Raw genomic sequence first — 12,430 nt, 5'->3', positions numbered from 1 at the left:
CATAGTTGTAATCTTTTTGCCATAATCGGTATTATCTCATATTTAAAAATTTTATGAACAAAACATTGTATCTTATTTTTGTTAAAAAAAAATAAAATTTCATTGCAAAATTTCTAAGCAATACTATGCAAAAAAGAAAACTAACCATAAGTTCCAACCACCCAGAGATAATCATTATCAATTCTTAGTACAACTCTTTCTTGGCATTTTCTGTGTTCTGATCTATAATTTAACAAAATTATAATATTTCACCTATTTTTCATTTTTTATTATTACCTATATATTATTAATATTTTTGCTAACTATATTCCATTGTATAGCACCATATTTTATTAGTTCCTATTTGGGGATATTTAAGTTGTTCCCAATTTTTTCATAATATAAACAATGTTACACTTGTTCAATTTTTTAAAAAATATATTTCTATATGGATTTGCTGAGCAAAAAAAAAAAAAGAATTAAGACTTTGATTACATACTACCAACTTTCTGTCTAGAACCTATGTACCAACTTATACTACCAATGGCAAAGTTATGCCCATTTCTCCACAATTTCACCAACACTGGGTATTATCAATCTTATTTTTCTTCAACTAATTTTTATCAGATGAGTGAAAAGGAAATTTTATTATTTCCTTTAATACTAATAAGGTTAAATATTTGTGTTTGTGGTACATTTTTATTTCTTTTGTAAACCACTTGTTCAAACATAATTTTTAAACTGGCATAGTTCTGTCATGTGGATATAGCATTATTTATCTAAGCATTTTCTATCGAAAAGGGAAAGACAAATATATGTGTAAGGAGTTCAAGCCAAAAAGCAAATGCATTTCTACATGTGTCTGAAACAATCTGCCAAGATCTTAGTGCCCTCTGTCCCTTCTGGAGACTTGAAGATTTCCACATATATCTATATAATGCTGGAATGAATATCTTTGAATATATAGGTTTTTTTTTTTTTTTTTGCGGTATGCGGGCCTCTCACTGCTGTGGCCTCTCCCGTTGTGGAGCGCAGGCTCAGCGGCCATGGCTCATGGGCCCAGCCGCTCCGCGGCATGTGGGATCTTCCCGGACCGGGGCACGAACCCGTGTCCCCTGCATCGGCAGGCGGACTCTCAACCACTGCGCCACCAGGGAAGCCCGAATATATAGGTTTTTAAATTTAATTTTTATTTTATATTGGAGTATAGTTGATTTACAATGTTGTTAGTTTCAGGTGTACAGCAAAGTGATTCAGTTACATGTATACATATATCCATTCTTTTTCAGATTCTTTTTCCATATAGGTTATTACAGAATATTGAGTAGAGCTCCCGGTGCTATAAAGTAGGTCCTAGTTGATTATCTATTTTATATATAGTAGTGTATATATGTTGATCCAAAACTGCTAATTTATCCCTCCCACCCACGTTTTCCCTTTGGTAACCATAAGTTTGTTTTCAAAGTCTGTGAATCTGTTTCTGCTTTATAAATAAGTTCATTTGTATTTTTTTTTTAGATTTCACATGTAAGTGATATCATATATTTGTCTTTCTCTGTCTGACTTAGTTCACTTAGTATGATCATCTCTAGGTCCATCCATGTTGCTGCAAATGGCATTATTTCATTCTTTTTTATGGCTGAGTAATATTCCATTGTGTATATGTACAACATCTTCTTTATCCATTCATCTGTCAATGGACATTTAGGTTGCTTCCATGTCTTTGCTTTTGTAAATAGTGCTGCAGTGAACATTGGGGCGCATGTACCTTTTCAAATTATGGTTTTCTCCAGATATATGCCCAGGAGTGGGATTGCTGGATCATAGGTAGTTTTATTTTTAGTATTTTAAGGAACCTCCATACTGTTCTCCATAGTGACTGTACCAATTTACATTCCCACCAACAGTGTAGGAGGGTCCCCATTTCTCCACACCTTCTCCAGCATTTATTGTTTGTAGATTTTTTGATGATGGTCATCCTGACCCATGTGAGGTGATCTCTCACTGTAGTTTTGATTTGCATTTCTCTAATAATTAGTGATGTTGAGCATCTCTTCATGTACTTTTTGGCCATCTGTATGTCTTCTTTGGAGATGTATCTATTTAGTTCATATGCCCGTTTTTTTTTGATTAGTTTTTTTGTGTGTGATATAGAGCTGTGTGAGCTGTTTTTATATTTTGGAGATTAATCCCTTGTCAGTTGCCTTGTTTGCAAATATCTTCTCCCATTGTGTGGGTTGTCTTTTCATTTTGTTTATGGCTTAAAAGCTTTTAAGTTCAATCAGGTCCCATTGGTTTATTTTTGTTTTTATTTTGATTACTCTAAGAGGTGGATCCAAAAAGATACTGCTGCGATTTATATCAAAGAGTGTTCTGCCTATGTTTTCCTCTAAGCGTTTTATAGCAGCTGGCCTTAAATTTATGTCTTTAATCCATTTTGAGTTTATTTTTGTGTATGTTGTTAGAGATGTTCTAATTTCATTTTTTTACATTTAACTGTCCAGTTTTCCCAGCACCATTTATTGAAGAGACTGTCTTACCCATTGTATAGTCTTGCCTCCTTTGTTGTAGATTAATTGACCATAGGTGTGTGGGTTTATTTCTGGGCTTTCTGTCCTGTTCCATTGATCTATATTTCTGTTTTTGTGCTAGTACCATATTTTGATGACGGTAGCTTAGTAGTATAGCCCGAAATCAGGGAATCTGATTCCTCCAGCTCCGTTTTTCTATCTCAGGGTTGCTTTGGCAATTTGGGGTCTTCTGTGTTCCCATGCAAATTTAAAAATTTTTTGTTCTAGTTCTGTGAAAAATGCCCTTGGTAATTTGATAAGGATTGCATTGAATCTGTAGATTGCCTTGGTGAGTATAGTCATTTTGACAATATTGATTCTTCCAACCCAAGAACATTGGTATATCTTTCCATCTGTTTGTGTCATCTTCGATTTCTTTCATCAGCATCTTATAGTTTTCAGAGTACAGGTCTTTTGTCTTCTTAAGTAGGTTTATTCTTAGGTATTTTATATTTTTTGATGCCATAGTACATGGGATTGTTTCCTTAATTTCTCTTTCTGACCTTTAGTGTATAGAAATGCAACAGATTTCTGTGTATTCATTTTGTATCCTGCAACTTTACCAAATCATTTATTAGCTCTGGTAGCATCTTTAGGATTCTCTATGTATAGTATCATGTTATCTGCAAACAGTGACAGTTTTACTTCTTCTTTTCCAGTTTGTGTTCATTTTATTTCTTTTTCTTTGACTGCCATGCCTAGGACTTCCAAAACTATGTTGAATAATAGTGGTGACAGTGGACATCCTTGTCTTGTTCCTGATCTTAGAGGAAATGCTTTCAGATTTTCACCATTGAAAATGATGTTAGCTGTGGGTTTGTCATATATGGCCTTTATCATGTTGAGGTAGGTTCCCTCTGTGCCCACTTTCTGGAGAATTTTAATCATAAATGGGTGTTGAATTTTGTCAAAAACTTTTTCTGTATCTATTGAGATGATCATATTGTTTTCATTCTTCAAATTTGATGCAGTGTATCACACTGATTGATTTGCGGATATTGAAAAATCCTTGCATCCCTGGGATAAATCCCACTTGATCATGGTGTATGATCCTTTTAATGTGTTGTTGGATTCGGTTTGCTAGTATTTTATTGAGGATTTTTGCGCCTGTGTTCTTCAGTGATTTTGGCCTGCAATTTTCTTTTTTTGTGTATGTGGTTTTCTTGTGTTTGGGTATTTAGGATAAATTCCTAGGAGTGGTGCTATTAGTTCAAAAAGTATGGCTATTGTAACTATTCTAATTACACACAGTATTACTTTAATGTAGAGTTAGCCTTTATTATAAGAGTTAAACAACCACTAATCTGAAAACAGATGTCCATAAAGGTAGACTAAATTTCTTATATTGGTGGGTTAAGGTTTGTTTTGTATTTAATATGATATACCAAGTAAGAGAGAAAGCATGTCTTGCCAAACACTCTGAAAATGTGGAACATTCATTAGTCTCATCAAACACACACCCAGGATTCTGAAGGTATGAGACAGAATGATGTGTTCTCTGGTTCCAATCATATGTACACTGGAGAGACAGAAATGGAAAAAGATTTCGGAGGTGAGAGATACTTGTACTAACTCCTTTGCCTTGTTCTTTTGGGATCATCTTCTGGCACCATTTAGCATGGATTCTTAGTTATGGATCCAACCTCTCCATTTTTTTTTTTAAGGGTAATCTCACTAAAATACAGCAGAGAACAATGTGTGTGAGCATACGATTGTATGTATCTGTTTATGTAGTTGGTGCTAAGGAAAGAGGGTTTTAAACATACTTGATGACCTGAGAAGCTTTTTAACTTTTTTTTTTTTTTTTTTTTTTTTTTTTTTTTTTGCAGTACGCAGGCCTCTCATCACTGTGGCCTCTCCCATTGCAGAGCACAGGCTCCAGACACGCAGTCTCAGCAACCATGGCTCACGGGCCCAGCCGCTCCGCGGCATGTGGGATCTTCCCGGACCGGGGCACGAACCCGTGTCCCCCTGCATCGGCAGGCGGACTCCCAACCACTGCGCCACCAGGGAAGCCCCTGAGAAGCTTTTTAAAATGCACATTCCTGAGCAACATCCAAAGCATCTGGGGTAAAACCATAATACTGTAGTTTAATGTGCTTCTCAAGTGATTCTGATGATAAGTGAGAATTGTCTTCTGGTCTCTATTTCATTGATATCCTCTATTATTCTAATGATTGTTCCTTTGCATGTTATCTGTCTTTTCTCTCTACTTGCTTTTCAACTAGGGTTTGTTTTTCTTCAGTGTTCCAGTCTTCACAGGATTAGCAGTGGATTTCTATATTGTGCAGGACTCAGTGTGGTTCTTCAGTCTGAGGTTTCATGGCTTTTCTTAGTTCTGAAAAATTCATACCTAGTTTCACTTAAAATATTGCCCCTTCCTCATTTTCTCCTTCTGAAATTCCCACTAGACCCAAACTGAAACTTCTAATTTAATCCTCCATTTCTCCTAACCTCTCTTCTGAGTTTCATATCTCTTTATCTCCCTCTGGGTAATTTTCTCAGGTACAACTTTCATATCATCAATTCTCTCTATAACTAACTGTCCCAATCTGCTCTTAAATTGGTCATTGTGTTTAATTTTATTCACAACTTTTCATTTTGAATTGTTCTATTGGGTTGTGTTTCATATCATCTGCTTGTTCTTTTTTAATGCCCTGGTTTTTTTTTTTTTTTTTTTTTTGCGGTATGCGGGCCTCTCACTGTCGTGGCCTCTCCCGTTGCGGAGCACAGGCTCCAGACGTGCAGGCCCAGCGGCCATGGCTCACGGGCCCAGCCGCTCCGCGGCATATGGGATCCTCCCAGATCGGGGCACGAACCCGTATCCCCTGCATCGGCAGGCGGACTCTCAACCACTGCGCCACCAGGGAGGCCCTGCCCTGGTTTTTTTTAATGAGGGTTTTTATTTCTCCCTTTATCTCTTCAATGATTGTAAATATACTTAATTTACAGACGGCTTTTGATCATTATATCTCAGGTTCTTGTGGTGCTATTCCTCCCACATGTATCTGCTGACTCTCCCATGTTGTGAACCACTTTCTTACTTAATCTGTACTTTTTAATTGTGAGCATATTTTCAGCTAGGTTATATTTCCCTGTGGAATCCCTGTATGTACGGTAAGATTTGGTGGTAACCATTCAGAGAAGTCTTACATTTGATTTTTCTGAGGATTCCAGGAGTTCCACTGGTCTGAAATATTTCCAGTACCTACATAAATATCTCCATTTGGGATTCCTATACTATGAAAATAGTCTAAAATTTGGATTCTACACCTGTGCATAACATCGATTTTTAAATTGCCATTTATTGTGTGGAACTTTTTCCCATCCAGATATCTAATCAGTGAGAATTTTGCCACTTGTGTTTGTAGTAAGTGAACGATGTTTCATAGTCCCCTTATATGGTAGGAGCAGCTCTTCCTTGGTCCTAGCTTTACACATGAATTTCAGTTCCGACTCCTCACCTTTCACAGGCCCAAAGGCAAGTCTTTTGTTCCAGACATGTGTTAAAAACCACAGCCCCTAGCTGTTAGGTCATATAGCCATGTCTGATATCCTCTGTTTTGTTCTGGCATCAGCTCATGCACTTACCATTATCGGTTATGAGAGTCTTCTTTATTTTGGGCCTGTAAGAATTTCCTTTCTCTCTCCCTCCCTTTCTTCCTTGGCAACGTATATAAAATAGTTTTGTTATATTTTATCCAGCATTTCTATGTGCATGTAGTACACAGAAGGATGTCAATATGTTAAGTAGTTGAAACTAGAAACCTGCATTAGTCAGGTTTGGGGACCACCAGCAAGTGCAGTAGAGAATATGTGATCTTTGAAACTGGAACCAGAGTTTGAACTATTTAACTTCACGACTTTCTACTTGAGTAAGCAAGCTCTGCTAAGTCATATAATCTCTCTAAGCTTTATTTTTATCATCAGGAAACTAGGGATAAAACTAGGGATAATACTATTACTGGTTTTCCTTATATGTTCTTCCTTATTGCTCTAAATTCCTTCCTTTATAAATTCAAGCCATTTCTCCATCCTCCATACCTACAAAGGTTGGAGCAGACTGCAAGTTTCTGGAGGCAAGAACCATAGACTATTCAATATTTTCCCTTACAAAGCAAATAATGAAATAGTAGTTGATTGAAGGACCTTGTTAATGTCCTTTTATTAAGGTGCTTTTCCATACCGACCGACTGAATAAAAACTGGTTAAAAAAAGACAGACCTGGGATTGGAAGAAATGAATTTCATTTCTCAAGAAGTTTCCAAGGATGAAGTGTGGGGTGGACTACATTTCTGTGGAGTTTCACTCCGTAGAGTTCTCCTTCGCTCCCTAGGATGCATGTGAGTGAAAACATATATTGGTTTAGAGGTTCTGCTTGGATAAATGTTTCAGAGCCAATAAATCTGTCACAGTAGCTCTCAGGCTGGACCAAGGTGAACAGTCAGTCACACAGTAATTTCTCCAGGGTCTCACGTATCAGGCAGCACAAGCAGGGAGGTCCCTGGATTTCTGCTCACCTTATGCCCAGGAGCAGAGACATCACCCCACAGGCCTAGGAGGAGCTTTCCCCAAATGCTATATTTACCATATGGTAAAATTCCTTGTCAAACAGCAGAGCAATGAGATGTAAAACAGTAGCACATAAAAATAACCAGTTTGCTCAGTGATTCTGGTGGTTGGTGGACTCCAGGTGAAAATCAGTAATCATTACAGAAGGCAACATGGTGGTGTTGCTCAAAAAGTTTAGTGTACACGTCCTTTGTTTCAGCTACTCACTTCTAGAAATATATGCCACAGACATACTCACACACAAGTATGAAGTTGTCCATGGCAGTTCAATTTTTAATTTTTAGCAGTTCATTTATCATAATGAAAAATGTGGAAGAGAATAAAAATTCTCATCAGTTGGGAGCTGATAAGCTCCATCACACAATGGAGTGTTCTGTAGGTACTAAAATTACGCAGTAGATCTCTATATACGCAAATGGAAAGGTGTCCGAGATACACTGTTTATAGTGACTAAGAGCGTGAACTTTGGAGCCAGTCTGCCTGAGCTCAAATGCCTGTGTGACACTAGACAAATAGCTTCCCAGCTCTGTGCCTCAGTTTGCTCACGTATAAAATGAGGATAACGATAATATTTAAGCCATAGGGTTATTGTAAGCACCAAAATAAGTTCATCTATAAAGTGCTTATAACAACATCAGACTCAGAGTGAAGTACTAAACTATTATTATGTTAGCTATTATGTTAAGTTAGCTATTATGAGTAGTAACAGTAGTAACTAAAAATAACTAAAGCTAACTGCTTATTTCTGGGGCTTATACTTGTGGAGTTTGAGGTGAAAGAGTAGACTTTTCCATTTTCATTTTATATCATTTGGATTAGTTAAAAGTATAGTGGATAAGAAGACACTTGTTTTGAAAGTTTGACATGTAACAGGGATTTAACCAAAATCACAATTACTGACGGCTGTATACGTAACACATTAGAAATTGATTAATGTAAGCAATCCCTTACATTTAATCCCTTGTATCTGTAATGCATTTTACACTTAGCAAAATGTCTTCACATTCATGAGTTGATTTAATCCAACTAACTGGCTTATTAATAAGTTCACTTAATCCCTGTGAAGTGAATTTTCATATCTGTTATTCCAAATAAAGAAGGGAAGAGAGGGACTTCCCTGGCAGTCCAGTGGTTAAGACTCTGTGCTTCCATTACTGGGAGTTCAGGTTCCATCCTTGGTCGGGAAACTAAGATCCCACAAAGATCCTGCATGCTGTGTGGGCAAAAAATAGAAGAAGAGAAGAAAAAAGGGGAGAGAGTGAAAGGAAGTGAGAGAGAGTGGTTATTGGTTTTTTTTGTTTTGTCGTTGTTTTTTCCCTGCTCATGGCAAAGCTGGACAGGCTACGAACTTGAAGCTTAAGAGTATTAAGGGCTTGCTTAAGCTCAGACAGCTTCTGAGTAAAGGAATGGATGACAAACCAGGTTTCCCAAGGCAAAGGTCTTTCTGCCAAACCATGATTACCCTGTAAACTGGGCCACTAACATGATGACAAAATAGATTTATAATTTTACCCTACACATAAACACTATCAAGTATCTAGTTTGGTAAAAAGGTGGGTTTTTAGTGGGTCAGCAGGTGAGAACAGCCAAAAAGTCAGTTCTCTAAGTTTATAAACAAAGCTTATAACTGCCCCAGGAAAAATGTGACCTGTGTTAATGGCAACTGACACAACAGGTTGTATAGTTGGCTCCTATCCCAAACACCCTTGGGTAGGATAATGCTAATAAGATATGACCCTAAGGTGAGATGATGAACTAATGAAATTGGTGGAGCCAAGAGTATAATTAAAGATAGCTGCTTTGGAATGTAGTTGGGGTCACTATAACAATGAACAAATTTAAAACAATAAGCCAAATAGCCTGATAACTACATCATCTTTGGCAAGTTGCTTTTCTCTCTGGTTTTCTTACCTCTAAAAGTGAGGAAGTTGGACTAGATGGTCTCTAAGGCCATCTGTTAATCCATTAATTCAACAAATAGGCACTGAGTGATTTTTTTTTTTAGTTCCAGGCACTGATGATACTAGTTGAGTAAAGATGGATGAGGTCACTTCTCTCAAGGAGTGGTGGGCATTAGACAGACAATAAACAAGTAAGAAAAATATCAGAGAGTAATAAGTGTTATCCATACAATTAAAATAAGCTGATGGTAGAGAAAATGACTGAATAAGTACTCTAGGTGGGTACCCTGGGAAGAAGGTGACTTTTTAGATAAGATGAGAATATTGAATGTGCCCTGGGAGAATGAGAAAGAAGCTCATTCTAGGCAGAGGAAGAGCTGGGTCAAAAACTGTAGGGAAGGAATGAGCCTGGTGCTGAGAGGAACCAAAGGAAGGGTTGGTAGACAAGAGCTAGAACATGTAGGGTTCTGTAAATCATAAAGACTTGGAGGATTTTAAGCAGTGGCGTGATCTGATTTATGCTTCTAAAAGTTTACTATGGTTGCTATGTGCAAGCTTGGAAGCAGGGATCCCAGGTAAGAAGCTACTGCAGTAGCCTAGAAGAAATATTATGATGTCTTTGTCTAAGGTAAGAGTCAAGAAAAGGCAGAGAATTGGACAGATTCAAGGTATTTATGGTAATAGAACCCATTGTGTTTGTAGATAACTAGTTTTTGTGGGTAAAGTGAAAGAAATGAATCAAGGGTAATTGTCAGATTTGGAGCTTGAGCAAGTAGCTGGATTTTGGTGCCATTTTCCAAAATGGGAAGAAAGAGGTATGTAAGGGTTAGTTAGGATGTTATCCAGACAGCAGTGACTCAAGAGTTCTGTATTGGTCATGCTAAGCACTAGATGCCTATTGAACATTTGTATGAAGATGTCAAGTAGACAACTAGAGTCAGGAGTCCTGGGGATACAACACAGTTAAAGATAAATGTCTGGGAGTCATTAGCATAAAAATATGGACTAGATGGAATCACCTAAAGAGACCTGGTAGACAGAAGAGGAGAGTACAGGATCCTGAAGCACTCTTACATTAGAGTTGAGGAGGTGGACCTAACACAGGAGGAGAGAAAAGAGTGGCCCACGTATGGGAGATAGCAACAATATTGGGAGAATGTGGTATCCAGGGAAACTTTAAGAAGCAGAAACCAATCCAGTGTATTAAATGCTGCTAGGAGGTCAAGTTACAATAATACCAGAAAAATCAAGTATTTGAGCCCACACAAAGGAAATCCTGTTTAAGGATCCAGCTCTGTCTACAAGTAGTTTCTATAACCTTGAGGGCTTGGGGAGGAACTCTCAACAATATATTGGACGAGAGGTCTAGAGTGTTAAATTGAAAGTCCCATAGCAGGACATACTAGTGTGACTGTCCCAAAATGGAGAAAATGTCGAGCATCAAGAGGATAAAGAAACATGTGGTTTCAGCAGAGTCACTGAAACAAGGAGAAGGAGGTACATCAAGATAAATGTAATTATTGTGATGCATAGAATGGATCTGTATGCAGTAATTACAGAAATAAGGATTCTATGTAAATTGGCACCAGTCCAGAAGTCAAGTTTATTGCTGGCTATCATGTAAGTACTAGAGTTTTCACCTCTAATAATTGGGTATGTGGCACAAACTTAAGAATGATTCTTCTTTGGGCTAGAACTGTCTTCATGTAGGAAAAGAATTCGTAAAGCTGATTAGGGATAGAAAGAGAATTCTGAGGACATAGGTCAGCATGAACCTAATAGCTCTACCTTAAAATGAGTACGAATTTAATAGTGGGGAGAGGAGACCATGATAAGCAATATGGTGGGGAGATAGAGTCCAAGTTGCAGGAAGAGCTTTAGGAACCCACATATCTCACAGTGAATTTTTTGTTGTTTGTTTGTGCTGCCGTAATAGAAATTATCTCAATCTTCTCAAGACTTCAATACAAATTTACACAAATAAATACCTCATGTGCTTAGAGAACACTCTGTAGGTCCTGACATGTAGGAATCTCCCAATTAAAAAGCCAACTCATCACCCAATTACTCTACAGTGCACTTTACAGTTGACAAGCCAAGTCTAAGCACACAGAGCTTCCAGCATTCTAACTTTTAAAATATGAACAGAAAACCAGTGATTGCTTGACAGTTGAAGAAAGCCTCTAACATAAAAGATAGAGACATCAAAACAGAAGCAAGGAGGAAGGAAAACTCAAAAAAAAAAGAGAGAATGCACTAAAAAGAAAATTTAAAAAAATTATATTTAATGACCTCAGAAAGAGACGATAAGCTATCATTAAAACAAGGTCAGGATGCTATTAAGAAAAAGGAAAAGGAATAAGCAGACATTATTATTAGGGTAAGAAAGCGTTCTTAGAAGTGTAAATATGATAGCTAAAATTACATGGATAAATATACATTTATATGCATATTGTATATATATGGAAAACAGGAAAATACCTCAAAACCTTTAAAAAGTGGGACAGAAAAAAAGGTGAAACTAGAAGGCCAAACCAAGAGGTCCAACAGCCTACCATAAGGACCCACAAGAGAAAAATGTCAAGAGAAATAGTACAAGAACATTTTCTGGACCTGCAGAAAAGTCCTCCTGAGCACCCAGCACAATAAATAAAAAATACCAACCACTGCTGTAAAATTTCAGAATACCAGGAAGATAGTAAAAGTTTTGAGAAAGGGAAAAAGACAGGTCACATATAAACAATATAAACAATCAAGAGGGCAGTGAACACTATACCCAGGGCTGTCAAACTAGAAATACAAACACTTTTGAACATTTAAGATCTAAAAATTATTTGTCTCCCATTCACCTTTTCTCAAGAAGTCTTCTAAAGGATTGGCTTCCCCCTAAAGCAATAAGGTACACCAAAAAGAAGTGATATCCAGAACATGAGGAATCAGTACAGAAAGGAGATATAGGAAATTCCCTTGACAATACTGAAAATAAATCCTACTATGACAGCAGGTACAGGTATAGTAAACAAGCAATCCAGATGAAAATGAGAGCACGGGGATATGCAGGAGAAAGAGTTCTAGTGTAAAAAAAAAATTAACCAATTGCTTACCGGGTAGATTTGCTTGTGTAGAAAGTTTTCTCAAAGGCTGTGCTGCTTGAGTTTGGGTATGTGGATACAAAAGCCAGACGGGGCGGGTTCAAATGCTGCCTCTGCCACAATGATCTTACATCTCCATGAAGCACAGGCAGCCTGCCGGTGCTTCATGTTTCCCATCTATAAAATGTGGATCGTAATGTACCTACCGCACAGAGTTTCTTAAAAAATTAAATACATTACTTAATGTGTTAAACTAGCGTTTTGAATATTACGGGCTCTGGGAGGGGCTGAGAAAACATTAACAACGTGTACAGAG

Source organism: Mesoplodon densirostris, chromosome 6 (genome assembly GCF_025265405.1).
Source record: "Mesoplodon densirostris isolate mMesDen1 chromosome 6, mMesDen1 primary haplotype, whole genome shotgun sequence".
Taxonomy (NCBI): Eukaryota; Metazoa; Chordata; class Mammalia; order Artiodactyla; family Ziphiidae; genus Mesoplodon; species Mesoplodon densirostris.
Note: the sequence above shows the minus strand (reverse complement) of the source record.